At 36.4% G+C, this 16,928-nt stretch overlaps 1 long non-coding RNA gene across 2 annotated transcripts in view; it reads right to left on the bottom strand.

The window, feature by feature from the left end:
- The window catches only part of LOC110397490, a 264,908-nt gene that overhangs the window by 50,300 nt on the left and 197,680 nt on the right, over positions 1–16,928 (bottom strand). For both annotated transcript variants that reach the window (XR_002437805.1, XR_002437804.1), the window contains 3 exons: positions 5,807–6,012; positions 4,271–4,350; positions 2,778–2,932 (listed from right to left, as the gene is read on the bottom strand). This is a non-coding gene — a long non-coding RNA (uncharacterized LOC110397490). The remainder of the gene's footprint in view (positions 1–2,777; positions 2,933–4,270; positions 4,351–5,806; positions 6,013–16,928) is intronic.

Raw genomic sequence — 16,928 nt, 5'->3', positions numbered from 1 at the left:
TTATTAATTAGTACCTTATCTAGTCAATAGTTTAAGACATAAAAATCTTATCTTTTAGTTATCTTACTCTTTCTGTAATGAGTGGGGAGCATTCATAATGAGAGCAAAGACATTTATTTGTGTCTTTAGGCTGTATTTATGAAAGAAACGCATCTTCTATCAACCTTTGTTTTGATGAATACTCCAATATTTTTAAACCCTTCCACCCCATGCCTTTGCCCTGAATTTCATACAGATAACAAGAAATGTCAGTTTTTTTTTCCTGGGACTTTAATGTGACTATATCCATGTCTTTACTGGAAAAAACTCCTCTTATGCAAGCAAGAACAATATTTGTGTTTCGCTTTGGTTTAACAGCTTGACATTAGATTCTTTTACTTGTTTTGCTAATATCTAGATTTTTCTTCTCATTTACAAGCAACCAAAGGTCAGCAAAACTTATGTGAAGCACCGTTGTAAACAATGGGCTGTTCCATAAGTAATGCCTCCAATTTTATTATGTTGACCCACAATGCCAGAGATGGATGATCAGGATATGACAGCAGAGGTTGAACCTTCCTGCCGATATCCCATTACATGTTGCTGTCATGTGACAATGAAAGATAGACTGTGCAGGCAATATTTTCCTAGCAATGATGCCATCACAGCAGCTGTGAAACAGTGGATCATCTCAGCTGGTGCAAATTGTTACAAGTTTGGCATGCTCTCGTTCATTGCTGGTGAAAATGCACAGCTAATGTTGGTGACTACGTTAAAAAATAATGTTCTGTAGCTGAGAATTTGCTTTATCAAATACTGTTATTGTGGTCTTTGTATCTGTTGTAGTTTCCGTCGGAAAAAAATAATAGGAGCTATTACTTTTGGAGCAACATACATAGGTTTTTAAGCTTTGTTCCCTGAGTAAACAAGAAATATGTATTTTCATAATACATATTTCATAATTTCTGTGTGTGTGCGCGCACATGTGTGTTTATACTATCTATCTGTTTTTCAGTTCTTCTCTAACCTGAATGAAAAAAAGTTTTAAAAGTAGTGTCAAGTTTCAATCACGCAAAACATCAATGGAACTGAGGTTTCAGAGAAGTTTAGTTCTTATATTTTTTGTGAAAACAAGTGGACAAATAGAGTTTCTGTATGAATTTCTTCTAAAGAAGGTTCTAGCATGAATTCAACTTTGTATATAAAAAAATAACTGAGCTAATCTTACTTAACATTCTTTGGAGATCATAGAACAATTTAATCTCTCATCAAAAAAGTACATCTCTCTAGTCTCATCTGTCTCATCCTATCTCCAATTAGAAGGGATGGGATCTTCCAAAAGACTGAAAATTATTTACTTGTTAGCAATGATGGCTTTGAATGTCTCAACAGAAATACTGAGATCAAATGTTTATTCTTCATTTTTTCTTTCATTTCATATTCAAATCTGTAATGTTATTGGGATTAATTTCCAGTTTACGTTTGTTTGCAATGTTCAGGTTGGCAAAGTAACCTTGAAGCCTTAAAAAGTGCTCCAAACTACCACTTGCCATTACAAACACAGTATTCCAGCTGTCCTCCATTCACATTAAAACACTTGTTTCCAGAAATACACAGACAATTCAACACTTTCATCACATATATACAAAAAAAAATTTTAAAGGTGTGACTTTTCTAACATGCTGTTATACCTATTATTTTGGATTAATTAGATCAGAGAACCAAAGGAACCACGAGAAGACAAGCTGATAGAGAGTTTGAGATCTGTGCCTTTTTTTTTTCCAAAGAAAGTTTTATAAGAAATGAAATAAACTGTATGGAGAATGTTTTTTCACCCCTAAAAAATGTCATTTCATTCATATCTGAATTATAATTGCACAGAATTGAAGACTCAAGCAAATGGTTAATGATTTAATTAAAAACTCTTCACTATGAAATTAACAAATATAATTTAATTGCATTTTCTTGCATGATTAATAGGCTAGATTTTCATTCTTAATTCCATCATGCAGTCTGCTAAATATGGCCTTTCTGTTAAATTATTTTAATTTCCTGAGAGATCAAGCTGCTATTGCATGCAGATTGTATTATCTAACACCTCATATTATTATTTCTAATTTTCATATCTATTTGATTAATGGTTTACTTTGATCAATCTTATGCATGAGGAAGACATAAGCTGATAGTCTTTACGCTCTCAAGTAGAACTACTTGGACTGAGGGAGCATGATGATATGACTCAGAATACTGAAGTGCACTGATGTAAAATAAGTGTATTATAAAATCATAACTACTAAAAAAGTAGAATAGACACAGACTGAGCCATTGGCACACGCACTTTCTAGGTATGTTTGAAAGCAATAAAGTATTTGGGGGATTTAACGTTTAGAATATTTTTCTCATGGACACTTATGCTTGAAGGCGTTATGGTTATGGAGCCATAAGCATTGTCTCGCTTTCATTTTTTCAAGATTTGTTCTTTCTTACACGTACAAAAACTACTAGTTGATGAAGCCATCACTCTACACAAGTCTTGCTCCAGGGCAAGGAATTTTTTGCAGCCCATCAAATTGTGAAAATCAGCCACAAAAATACGCAAATCCTTAAGATCTTGAAGGCTTCTCAGAAGCTGCTAACAGTCTGCTGTTATTTGTGTCATGTTCACAAGCATGAACCCAAGCCAAGACAGAGAATGTATCAGGCTGGGCATTCAAGTTCTGCAGTCGGGAAATGCACATAGTTCCGGTTTGCAACCACTTCTAATTAAAAAAATGGTACAGAACTAGCTGGGTTCAAACCTTTCTTTAGAAAGAAATGGGAGATGCATTGTGATGACTGATCTTGAAGTTTCATTTGAGTTTCTCAGATAGGCTGATATGAAATTTACAGCTTTTTCTCCATTGGCGCCTTCTAGAAAAGTTGAAATTGATACAGAGGAACAAAGTGGATGTACCTGGAAAAGAGATAGGAAAGTAGTACTGTCAGTGGAGTGGCACTGCTCACTTTTTCCATCTGTTTTTACTTATCTGCTAATGTCCAACAAACGTCTGTGAAGGGAAGAGTACTTAAAAATCTTCAGATATGCACATTTTAATCATCTTAATATATTTTATATGAGCAAATATTTACCATTTCTAGGTTAAAGGTTTTTATTCTTATGTGAAATGCAATTATAAGCATTTGATCTTTCCCATTTTATTGTAATATATTTATATTTTAAATTATTTATTTTTTAACAGGAAGACTTTCATTTGTATGAATAATTTGTAATTTGGAAATCCTTTGCTTACTGAAAATATTTTAAAATTCATCTTTTTCTACTGTATCCTTACATATCTCATCAAGAAGTGCTTATTTAAGTGATGTAAAACTCTGAAAAATCATTTACCAACAAAATGTCAAATAACATGAACAGAGGCTGGTAACAAATAGAGCTAATCCAGGATTATACACTTCAATATAGTGGATACATTCTAAGCAATTCTCTTCAAATTTCCCTTTTAATTTACTTAAGTCTTTTTCCTGTATTCTTACATAATCTCTAACTTTTATTATTGTGAGACACATCCAAGCAGCTGCTCTGGATCATCTAGGTTTAGACAGTTTCAAAAGTTCTTATAAAGGCTGTAGTAATAAGCTCAGTGTTGAACTGTACGTGCTTGAACCTCACCCATTAGCAATTTTCTAAATACCGTGTACATAATCCTAAGAAATAGCTGAAAATTACTCTTTGTAGGCAGAAAGACAAATGGTAGGTGTGCTGAACTATAAACTTCTACAGTGGTTAACATACGGTTAGAAACTGAATTTCTACTCTCTGCAAATCTGATTTCAAATTATATTTGTTACTGCATGTCTATATAATGCATTTACTGAATAATTAATGGCTCACAAAACACAATGCCCTGAATGTAGAACGTGGTAGTGTGGCATCTTGACAGTCCCTCAATATTACTTCAGCATTTGATGCCAATAAGCTCAAGATACGCAAGCAGTACAGAACCAATACACATCTAGTAAACTAAATATGGTTTTCACTTTTTTACAACAAAAAGTAAAATGAAGGTAAATAAAGTCAGTATTCTGCCAGTTTCCTTAAGTATCCCTTGAAAATAACTCATTCCAATAATTCAGTATAACTGACTGAAGGAATTAACAGTTTTGCAATTTCTGTAAAAAAGATGAATATATTTTCAAGACTTGAACAAAATGACAGTCAAAACAGTTCATTCCAAATATCTTTTCTTAACAACAGGTTAGTAAAACTAAGTTTACATCCAAAGTAACTTACAGATATAGCCACATTCTGCTTCTTTCTGGTCACCATTTTCTGAAAACCTACTCCAGGACTGCCATGTGTCAACATAGCTTCTGATGGAGAAATAAAGACATACAACAAAAAGTTTTTAGTGAGCACTGAAGATGCATGCTTCATTGTACAGATAACATAGATATATATATTTACATTTTTTATTTTTATGTTTTGCTCTACACAGTTGTGAATTATGGTCTTATTTTACAAAGAGAATTATATGGTTATGAATGCATAGAATGATACATCCTTTAAAATAGCATTCATAAAACTATTGTTCAGAATATGCAATATGAATTCCTTTTTTGTGTTGAAAGACAGAAAAAAAGTTAAATAAAGATATCCAGGGGTTTAAAAACATTTACTGTGTCAGTCTGTTCAATAGAAAAGGGCTCCACTGTATTATTACTTTTTTCTCTACTGGGGAGACCACATTTGCATCATATTTTCTCTCATTAGTATTTTTCATACAAAAGGCAGTAATATAGCTTTTGAAATTTGGTAGGTAGGTAAGGAATCTTGTTCTAAAAGTAACTCCAAGATTTCTTGAAGTTCAAATATGCAGTGCATTAGAGGAATTACACATTTATGAGTTTCAGTTCAGTATTTTTCTACACTGAAATTCTCTGACTGGTTCTCTAGTGTGAACCGATCAAGCAGGATTCTTTTTCCTTTTTATTTTTTTAATATTAATAATGAAACTATTTTGGATCGCAACTCCTCATGACAATTAACAGACTAGAGCACCTGCAAGGAAAAGCTTACGAAGGCTGCTAATAAAAACCTGACAGTGTAAAATCCTGTGTGATTTTGACATTGGATATATGTGCTGGGGAAAAGTGATGTCCCAATAAAACAACTAGAGAGCAATCAGTAGTCTTGTACATGAAGCCTTGTAAAACGCCTAAATTCTCATGTCTGATTACCAGCTCCAATATGCAGTTTTACATTAGGAAGAACACAGGACATTAAGACATCGTCTTAACATGTGCCAAAATGGTTTGAGTCACATCAAAGCTCCAAAAATGTACAAGACGCAAGGCAGCAATGAAAATGACAGTAGTGTATCTTCTGCACAATGCTTTCTCCGCATGCCCTTGTCTGAAATAAAGTCTTAGGCACATCAGCAGTTGCACGAAGTGGTTACATCTCTACAAAATACTGGTGTGACAGAATAGGATATATCTATACCATATATATAAGTATAGTGTAACTTCCCCTTTACTATGGGTGCTCTTGGGAATTCGCAAGCAGCTGTCAGAGATTTTTGTGATTTCAAGGACAGGCAATGGCTAAATCTGGGGAATGTACAAGACATCTCACCGAACATCTGCAATTGAGAAGCTATTGAGACCAGTTAAATCACTGATGCACCTCAAGTAACGACTTATGGAACATTAATATTTTACAGAGGACGCTATTGAAACAACAAAAATGACTGAGAATAACTGAAAAGCCAAACAAGAGCATGAATCTTCAATCATCGCTCACATAAAATCACACAAAAACACTCACAGTAGACACGGGAAAGAATCACTGAAAGTAGCAGAGCCCGGATTAATCAGAGAAATGAGATTGTTCCTTCAAAGATCTCATGCATGCTTGCAAAGTAATATATCTGCGTTCAAGATGTAATTTCTACTTTTTTTTTCTCATTTATTTCGAAATAAAAGAACTGAAGGTCTAAAGCTCCCAGTTGTTGTCCTAAGGTAGCGGTATACCTGAAAAACAAGCATTCAGAAGATCTCAGACACCAAAATCTTTCAAGAACCAGGCTCCAGAAGTGTCACATTTGCACCTTGGAGTACATTACCTGTGAAGTTTTGGAAGTCTAAACTTAGACAGCCAGGGGCATAAATATTGTGTTCATTTTAAGTGATGTGAACACTCACTTTGCTGAATAGGAAGGGACTAACACATGAGCAGATTCTACTGAGAAACAGTTCTGTTGGACCATTCAGGTGACCCTCTTGCCTCTATTCACCTTTTCTCAGTGCTTTCCCTTCCTGAGATCGTTGGAAACTTGAAGCATCTGATTTACTCTGTTACTTAACAGATGGGCTCTGCTGGCAACATTTATGGTTGTAGTACCATTCTTGGCTGTTGTGCCAAAAAAAAGGCAATTCTTCTCCCACCTTCTATAGCCCTTTTAATCTGTCTTTCAGAAACCGCTATTACTGCTATTACGTAAATAAAATTTACCCAGAGAATTGTATAAAAAATATTTTAAAAGTTTAAAAGACTGTCATTTTAGTCCTTCGTATTTCCAAGATGGAAGAAAAGAAAACAATTTGGCCTTTACCTCCTGCAGAAAGAAATAAAGTCAGATCTCCTTTGTCTTGAGTTGGTGATCAAAATATTTTCCAATAATACTTAACACAAACTTTTTTCCTTCCTGTGGTGTTTTTCTAGTAAGGATGAGGCCAGCTTAGTCATTCACTGTCACAGAATGTGTAGTATGTATGCAGCCCTTGTGTTCTGCTCTCACATAAGTGGAGTTAGTTGCTTTCTGCTCATAGGGTTGCACTTCTCAGATTTACAGAGTGCCCAGTGTTCAGGCATATGCCTGCATCTGCATTTCCTAACTGATTTGCTCAACATCTTATGTGGTATTTCTGGGTTATTATTCTGAGGTACTTAACTATCTTGCCATCTGTACTGACACAGTAGACAGTGCCATTTTAAGGGACTGCAATAAAGTTTGGGGAATTAATTAAAATACTTCAGAGTTTGCCCTGGGCCTGCCAACCAACTGCCAGATTCAACTGACTTTTAATACCATTGCTCTTTTTTAAGGCAATAATATTCACCTTGCAATCACACAATGTATCCAGTACACTACAGCATGAAAGAAACAACTTTCAGTTCTTAATTCATTCAGACTCATCAAAGATTCTGAGACTCTAGTCTTAGATTTGTAAACAAATGAAATATATCTCACCTATCATTAGAATTATTAATCTCACTTGATAGAGTTATCACATCATTGTAGATAAGCTATAACCATGTCCATATTTTAGTAGAATTTATACAACAGATTGGTAGAAAATATAACTAGTCACAGATTTACATATTACAATATTCTCCAGCATTTTTCTTTTTTTTATCTAGTTCCTTCATTTTGCTAATTTCCTGCTAAGCTTCTTTCATCTATCCAGTTCGAATTGCAGGGAGACCAAGAGAGAATCAAATCCATTCACTTTACATGTCTTGAGGCGAAACATCTGCCTGAATGGGATGCAAAATATGTTGGAAGATTGTGGTTTGTTGCTCATGACTTGTTTTCCCCCTCTTCAGATACCTGCAATGCATTTCATTAAAACTCTCTAAAATGAATGTTAAAGGATGCATCTTAGAGGCGTTAAGCACACTGTTTCACTTTGAGTAAATTCTCTTAGGAACCAGGAAATACAAAAAGCCAGCGAAAGAGCTAGACTGTTTCTCTAAATGAAAGGTCACATAAATGTATAAAGGCTCTCATCTTCAAAAATCAAAGATAGCCAGGATTCATGGAAGGTTCTTATAAGAAAGAAATTCTTTCTTTGACTCAGCCTTCAGTTACAAACAACCTGTTACGGCACATACAAGAAGATTAACAGATGCATGTGTTACAGCTAGATCTTAATAATAACAGACATTTTCTGTGTCGCAGCCTTCAGGGAAACTGTGCCTGTTGACATTGTATTTGGATCTTCTGTTACAATTAAATCTATCTTTAGAGTATGTGGAAAAAAAAAACCAAAAACAAACCATGAGTATACCAGTTGCTATGGAATTTTTGTTTGTTTGTTTTTCACCTGAACCTAAAACAGCAGACCATTCTATTCATTTAAATTAACCTTAATGCATGTTTTGTTTTGGTTAATGCATACACAAAACTTCTGAAGTGAAAGATATTAGAAACAAAGTGAATACAATAAAAGAGAAAAAAAATCCACTTGGAGCAGTCCCATTAACAGTGCTGAGCAGCTCAGCTCTGAGTTCCCTTTCTTGATCACTTGGCCTAGCTGTACCAGGGGAAGCGTAAAGTCATGCAGAGCAACAAAATTCTCAAGTTTTTCTTCAATCAAAATCAAATTAATTTCATCAAGAAGACAAGAATTATTTCAACAACTATGCAATTGCCCTTTGTTTTACAGTTAAAAAAAGAAAGATATTGTCAGCTGGACTGTACACAAAAATTAACAAGATCAGACTTCAAAGAGGAACTATTATGAAGACTTCTGTTCATTTCCACTTTCCTTAAATATGTGTATTTTACAAAGGCATCAGGCTTTTTGAAGGCCTATGAACAGGTTTACTGATCTAAGTATAATAAACATAGAAAGAACTACGATTTTTAGTTAATTTGTTAATCTTTAACAGTAATTTTCCTCTGCATTCAAATATACCAAATCTAAAAAAAAGAAAAATGCAGAAGTTGATCAGATGATGTGAGAAAGATAAACTTTAAACAGAAACTTTAGAGAACATACGAACAATTGAAGTAATACAAGTTTAGAAAGCATGTAGTCACCTTAATATATGAAAGTGTGAAGACATTCTTGAATCCTCTTCTGGAAAAAAGCTAATGTTAAAAACTATTTCTAAGCAATGAAACATAATTCAGGATATTATGCCACAGTGAGTTCAGAGCCAATGTGTTTTTAAACCTATTCCTTTTCAACAAGAGAGTTCGAGGCTGTTTTTCTGTTGCCCGATGAACTAGCTAAGAAAAATACTGTAATGCTATGTACACATTTCACAGCCCACATTTCTCCTTTCATTTTGGTATGGCTTCTTCACACGACGTGCTTGTGAATAACAGAATGGGATGAAATGACAAAATAGCATGCAAGACTATTACAGGCTAGGTGAGGAAAAGGAATGACTATCTTACATCTATCCTATGGTTCATGTTGCTGCCAATCACTCCAGCATCTCAGCATGACCTTTGATTTCTTTTAACACAAATTCTCTGTTTTGAAAGTATATATAAATTTCAATTAGGATGGAGTTTTCCTTCATAGTAACGTATATTTAAATAATACCAACAGACACCTACAAAATAAGTAGATGAATTTAAAATGTTGCTATTTCATTTCATTATCCAGCTTCTCAGTTTACTTCAGTGCCTTTCAAAATAAACTTTTGAATGCACTTGCTATTGATTCAATTGATTATATTGCCTATTTCACGTCCAGCTGTACTCGGCTATGTTAGATTTGATACCATTTTCAGAACACACATACTTGCTAAGCTGTAGCAAGAGAAGCAAGTATACTAAAGGCTTCTATGTGTTTTTTTTTTCCAAATCATTTTGCACAGAGATAACAGTAAAAATAATACACTGACATCTAACTTGATTACAATTTATGTATCTGATAGTTTCAGGTGGAAAATGTTAGCATTTGCAATATATTTCATGTTCAGCTTATTTAAATATCGTATTTTGTAAACATCGGACATTCATTTCAAGCAGTTCTGTGAAATAAAATCACTAGAATTTGTTCCAAGCATGCTTTAAACTTTTAAGTAAGCTTATAATATACTTTGAAATATTTTGGAAAGAAAAAAATCTTGTATGGAAGATAACACATCTAGAAAAAAACTATGCACATTTTTCATTAGAAATAATCCATGATTTGTACAGTAAAGCTTGTAGTAGCATAAAGTTTAAAATAACAAATAGATAAATTGTAGTTAAAGTACTTCACTCTACTCTGACAACATTTTGACAGTAATTTCTCTTGATAATTATAGTATTAACAATTTAATTATGTTTGGACATATGTAGTAGAATATGCCCAAACAGCAAAGAAGGATAGCAGAACTCAGACATAAGATATACTTCCATACCTGCATTACTGCAGACTGGTCTGTACTGTTAGGTACAGGAACATTTTCCCATCCAAATTAAGGATTGGTGTGTAAAATGTACTCTACAATCTCAAGTAAAAAAAAAAAAAAGACGCATTCCCATTACAGAAAGGAAATTGAGCATGCAGTTGTTGACCTGGATACTCGGAACTTGTAAGGTACAATCAAGAAGGTAATGACAGACATAGTCTGTATGACATGAATGATGTGCAATATATTGGGGACCATGAAAAGAAAGCCAGGTCCTATCGGATATTATACTTCCTTATAAAAAATTATTCGAGAAAGAGTGAAATGTAATCAGACCCAGGCTTCTCAGATGGTTGCACTGGGAAGTGAGAATAGCCATAGCTTTTTCCAAGAGCAAAACACAGAGTAAAAAAGAGCAAACTATGTACAAGGGGAGCATGTTGGATGGGGTGCTGGCTCTGGCCATGTAATTTGTTGGTAACCACAAACATTGCAAGAGTCTTGATGCAGTTAGATGACGCCATGTATTTCTAGCTACTAAAACAAAAACAATAAAACGAGAAAACAATAAAATAATACCTCTAGGCCCAGTATATTTAAAATGTTAAATAGCTTTCTTAGGAAATAAAGGTTATAAATTGTTTAAAATACCATTTTCAAAAGGAGATGTTTTTTTTGGCTTCATATACGTATGTAAGATTACAAGGCAAAATGATAACAAAGGCTACAGAGAATGAAAAAAGCATCACTTTCTATTTGCTCTGAGTGTCTTCACCTTGTAATAAAGAATATTGGACACAATTGCAATGTAACTTCATTTGAAGATAACCGCAGGCACTTTTTATCTATCTTGTTTGTGACTTCAGTCTGGTTATGGGAAATTCATCCATATTTTACCTCAAAGAACCTGCTAATTTGGATCCAGAAGGAATATAAATTGTGTCATTATTCTTTTTATAACATTTACACACTGGATAGCATCCAGAGTGCAATGAAGAACAATGACAAGGGTTTCCATGCTTTAAAAGTGATTTTTTTTTCACTTCAAAATAGCATTTTAAGTGTAAACAGTAGAAAGGTGAATAAGGCCAATGATCGGCATAGAAATAGATATATTTTTGTTAGGAAACTTCAAAAATCAAACAAGACAATACCTAACCATCTGCTACTGATGAGGTAGCAGGGATAACTGAATAACTCACATATATTCTTTTTCAAATCTCTGCCGCAGAGTCTCAGAACACTGGAGGGCATTTTTTGTTTTGTAGTTCTTAGATTTAATTGAATGAACAAATAAAAAATAGCAAGCTGTCCTTTAGGAAACCCATAGTTAATTTGTCATGAATTTTCCTTTGGATACACAAATCCAGAAGACTCTTACAGGTCCTCACCTTAACCTAGGGTAGTGTGACTAATTTAAATCCCTTACCATTCATTTTAAGGCACAAAACTCTGCATAAGCTAACATTTAGCAGATTGCCATAATTATATCACTACCTGTGATTTCAACCACTTGACGTAAACAAGGATCCTGCTTAAACACAAGAAATTGTGTTTAAATTGTGGAAAATTGTGTTTAAATTGTGGAAACTTGCCAACGTGACTCCCATCTACAAGAAGGGTCGTAAGGAGGATCCGGGGAACTACAGGCCTGTCAGCCTGACCTCGGTGCCGGGGAAGGTTATGGAGCAGATTGTCCTGAGAGAGATCTCGCGGCATTTGCAGGACAACCGGGGGATCAGGCCCAGCCAGCATGGGTTTGTGAAGGGCAGGTCCTGCTTGACCAACCTGATCTCCTTCTATGATCAAGTGACCCATCTGGTGAATGAGGGAAAGGCTGTTGATGTGGTCTACCTAGACTTCAGCAAAGCCTTTGACACTGTCTCCCACAGTATTCTCCTGGAGAAACTGGCAGCCTGTGGCTTGGACAGGTACACCCTTTGCTGGGTAAGGAGCTGGCTAGAGGGCTGGGCCCAGAGAGTGGTGGTTAATGGAGTTAAATCCAGCTGGCGACCGGTCACGAGTGGTGTTCCCCAGGGGTCGGTGCTGGGGCCTGTCCTCTTCAATGTCTTTATTGATGACCTGGATGAGGGCATTGAGAGCACACTCAGTAAGTTTGCAGACGACACCAAGCTGGCAGGAAGTGTCGATCTGCCTGGGGGTAGAGAGGCCCTACAGAGGGATCTGGACAGGCTGGATCTCTGGGCTGAAGCCAACGGGATGAGGTTCAACAAGACCAAGTGCCGGGTCCTGCACTTTGGCCGCAACAACCCCAGGCAGTGCTACAGGCTTGGGGCAGAGCAGCTGGAAAGTTGTATGGAGGAAACGGACCTAGGGGTATTAGTCGATGCTCGGCTGAGCATGAGCCAGCAGTGTGCCCAGGTGGCCAAGAAGGCCAATGGCATCCTGGCTTGTATCAGAAATAGTGTTGCCAGTAGAAGTAGGGAAGTCATTCTCCCTCTGTACTCAGCCCTAGTGAGGCCCCACCTTGAGTACTGTGTCCAGTTTTGGGCCCCTCACTGCAAAAAAGACATCAAGGCCCTGGAGCGTGTTCAGAGGAGGGCAACGAAGCTGGTGAGGGTTCTGGAGCACAGGCCTTATGAGGAGCGGCTGAGGGAGCTGGGATTGTTCAGTCTGGAGAAGAGGAGGCTCAGGGGAGACCTCATCGCTCTCTATAACTACCTGAAGGGAGGTTGTAGTGAGCTGGGGGTCAGCCTCTTCTCTCTTGTAACTAGTGACAGGACGAGGGGGAATGGCTTCAAGTTGTGCCAGGGGAGATTTAGGCTGGATGTTAGGAAATACTACTTTTCTGAAAGAGTGGTCAGACGCTGGAACGGGCTGCCCAGGGAGGTGGTTGAGTCACCGTCCCTGGAGATGTTCAAGAAACGTTTAGGTATAGCGTTGGGAGACATGGTTTAGTGGGGTTGTTGGTGGTAGGTGGATGGTTGGACTAGGTGATCTTGTAGGTCTTTTCCAACCTAGCTAATTCTATGATTCTATGAAATGGGATTACATCCTATTATTTGTAGTTTGTACACATATGTAGCAAATTCTGATAATTTCACATTTATCAACAAGAACCCAGCTCTTATCAGTTTCATCAGCCAAATAATATACAGTCATCTGACTCAAGACATGAATACAGGAAACTTACAGAAACCAAGCATGATGACTAAACTGTACCGTCCCTGTCTTAACACGCACACAGATTCAGAAATACATATCAGTTTATAACAGTATTCCTTCTTTTGCAGAACTCCTGATCACTCTCCTCTGAAATATTTCTAGAGCAGAGGTGATGCAAAAGTAGGGAGGCAGTGAAAAACCTTCAGCTAGCATTAATTTTATAGCTCCATGAAATGTGTAAATCTATGTGGGACATCAGAATTAGAGTGGCAATTCTGAATATTCTGAATGCTTATAAAGCTATTTGGAAATTCTGGAGTAGGTTTCAGACCACTGTATAAAATGTCAGACTAAGGACTGGGTAAGTTGTCATAGCTCTACTGAAGTCAAATTGAGGCAAGAGCATCATGATTTTTAACTTGGTGTTATGTAACCTCGCATGCTGTTGTAGCTGCATGCAAAATTTTCATATATAATTTATCATTTTATAGTTCTTGTATTTTTCCCTTTGTATTTATGCTAACAAACAGCTCCTTGCTTTCGGCATATTCTAGTATGTGCTGCAACTTTTAGCCTTTCTGCTGTCTGGATGAATGCATGCTTGCTTGTTTATGCTACACACATTCTACTGTTACCTCCATTATCTTTATGCAACACATTCTTTTCCTTTTTTTTCTGACTGTGAGCAAAAAATGTCCACCCTCTTCGCAGTTGCCTGGATCAGTGTTTTGTTTGCTAATGAACTGAATGTGTTGAGCTCGATGAATAGCTTCCTCTGCTATCAGATCTTACTCTGAACCTTAATGACAGCTCCTTATCAGCAGTACCAATTACCAATGAATCCCTAATTTTATCTCCTTTGTCTGCCCACATTTCGCAACACTTAGCCAGCTGTCACAACATCCTAACAAAAGCCATTACTGCCTATTCACTTTTCTGATACATAATCTTCTCATGTCTCCTTTTCATAACAGCCTATTTCTACATTTGTTTCATCTTTGTGCATCATAATATGATAAATATGGTCACTGCTGCCTACTACAACAGCCTGTCTGTTTAGTGTCCCTGTTACTTTTGGAGGCTAGAACAGTGCACCTCATGCAACTTACAGCAAAAAATAAACTGAAGTTAAACCATTCTGGAAACTTTGATTATTCATAAGACATGACTGTGATTTTGCTGATAGTGAAATATTTAATGTCATGAATACATTATTATATATATATAATGACACTGGAATTGGGAACTTAACTACTTCAAGTACAAACATAACAATGCAACACATACATTCTCTGCTTTCATAGCCTGGCACATGTATTCCTACAACTTCCTTACTTGGGTTTGGTTTTTTTCTGAAAGTCTTTTGGAAGTTCAACAACTCAAAGCTTACAGGTTAAAGATTTGGGAAGAACCAGATTTGCAAATAAAAATAAGGCTATTTTGTTTATATTCATTTCAAGGATCCCTGGAACATCTACCTAAGATTGTTTTTTTCAGAGTAAATTTATTCAGCAGTGAAACAAACAAACAAACAAACAAACAAACAAAAAACCCTCTTCCATATCCTGTGTAAAGGCATAAGAGAAAAAAAAGGTTGAACATAAGGAGTGACCTTATCACTCTCTACAAATGCCTGAAAGGAGTTTGTGGCAAGATGGGGGTTGGCCTCTCTTCCCACATAACTAGCGACAGGACAAGAAGGAATGGCCTCAAGTTGAGCCAGGGGGGATTTAGATTGGACGTTAGGAAAAATTTCTTCTCCAAAAGAGTGGTTAGGTGATGGAAAGGGCTGCCCAGGGAGGTGATGGAGTCACTGTCCCTGGAGGTGTTCAAGAAACATTTAGATGTTGCACTGCGTGACGCGTTTTATTGGGAAATATTGGTGATAGGTAGATGGTTGGACTGGATGATCTTGGAGATCTTTTCCAACCTCGGTGATTCTATGATTCTATGATTGTTTAAAAAGATGATTCCTACAGAAAGGCTTCCTGTACCCATTTTTCCATGAGATACAGATGTTTGGTTAATACATAAAACATACAAAACTGTCTCAGAGTGTACTTTCAGATTCTGCTTAGTGTGCAGGCTCTTTAAATTAAAATGTTATTATAAAAGCCTTTAGATCTTTCTCTTCTTACCTTTTCTACATCAACAGAAGGTACTTGTTAGTGAAAAAGAAAACAGAAATTTAAAGCCTATGCTGTCTGGCATCTCATTTTGTTTTTAGCAGCATCACCCAGACTCGGGTGATAAAAATCTAAATCAAATCATTAGAAGTCATTGCTGTGTTTTGTTTGTTTGTTTTAAATTAAAAACAAAGCAAAGGTTTAGAGCAACAACAAAAAAGAATTAAAACAAGAGACCACACAGAGATCTTCCCATTGAAAAAAATATCACATAAATCAGCCATTCATCCTAAATTAAATCTACATTTTGCAATATCTACATAACCCATTACTTTGCAAGCATCTCTCTAGGTAGAACTGGTAGTTGTAAAAGGCTTGGTCTATATAAAGCAATGCTTAAGGCAGTGATAATAGTGCAAGTGCACACGGCATATATCCTAGACAGAGCACAGGGGTATCAGCACAGCTCAGATGGCTCAAACTACTGTGGATTGGGCTTTAGCGAACCAAGACTCAGGTCAACTTAACAACACCTTAGGAGAACATGGGAACATTGAGGAGGACACATGGTAGATATTGCTGTGCATGTCTGCTGCACATTGTCTCATCAGGAAAGGCAGGAAAGACTCTATTTAGACAACTGGAAGGAGCTTTGGGTGCTTCCAATGTCAGCTGCTCTGCAGCTTTGTGACAGACAGGGACTTACGCTGGAAATAAATGAAAAGATTATTTGACTCAAGGTCACAGGCAAACTGAGGGTATGAGCAAAGCAAGGACTAAAAAAGCTCTCATCAAAAATGTGCTTGTAGGCTACTTTCTTGTGAAGAAGTACTCTGCTTTCCCTTAGGAGTAAGGGGATTAGCCAACCACACACTTCTTCCCTAGCATACATAACTAGAATAGAAAGAAGAGGGAGCACCGAATGTATTCTGTGAGCTAGAAACTGGGAAAAAAAAAAAGAGGACTGACAGGTATGGTAACAATGCAAGCAGCTGACAGATCAGTAACACACTTGCCACCAACGTATGTTCCCAGAATGGAAAGAGTGATGGTTTGATTCAAGATTGTGCATAATTCATGTAATTCATGGATACAGGCATGGAGTGGTTTTTTTTTGTTGTTGTTTTTTTGTTTGTTTGTTTGTTTGTTTTTTAGGGAAGAGGGGATTACAGAAAGAGTACTTTCTCTTCTAGGAGCTCAGGCAGTCATCACTGCAAATGCATAGTAGCTTTCAGATAATTTTTTACCACACTCTTCACTGTCACACCCCATCACTCAAATCTGACCTTTAAGTTGAGCCTACAAGCCCACTTAAGCCACAGTTCTAAATAGATGTGTTATCCTCAGGGGCTGAGTCAATACAAAAACAGAAAACAAAAGTATTCTTTAGAGGAGACAGCTTTTCTACTAAGAAATATTTTAAATATGAACTTTTCTTTCTAAGAGCTAAAATAATTCTTACTAAAAGAAAAAATCTTACAGGTGCACAGTTACCAGAAATAATTCTTATCAAGTGATACAACTGCACTACAAATGAAAATTAAAAAAAAAAATTC

The sequence above is a fragment of the Numida meleagris genome, chromosome 4 (genome assembly GCF_002078875.1).
Source record: "Numida meleagris isolate 19003 breed g44 Domestic line chromosome 4, NumMel1.0, whole genome shotgun sequence".
Lineage (NCBI taxonomy): Eukaryota > Metazoa > Chordata > Aves > Galliformes > Numididae > Numida > Numida meleagris.
Note: the sequence above shows the minus strand (reverse complement) of the source record. Positions and strands in the feature narration are given on the sequence as shown.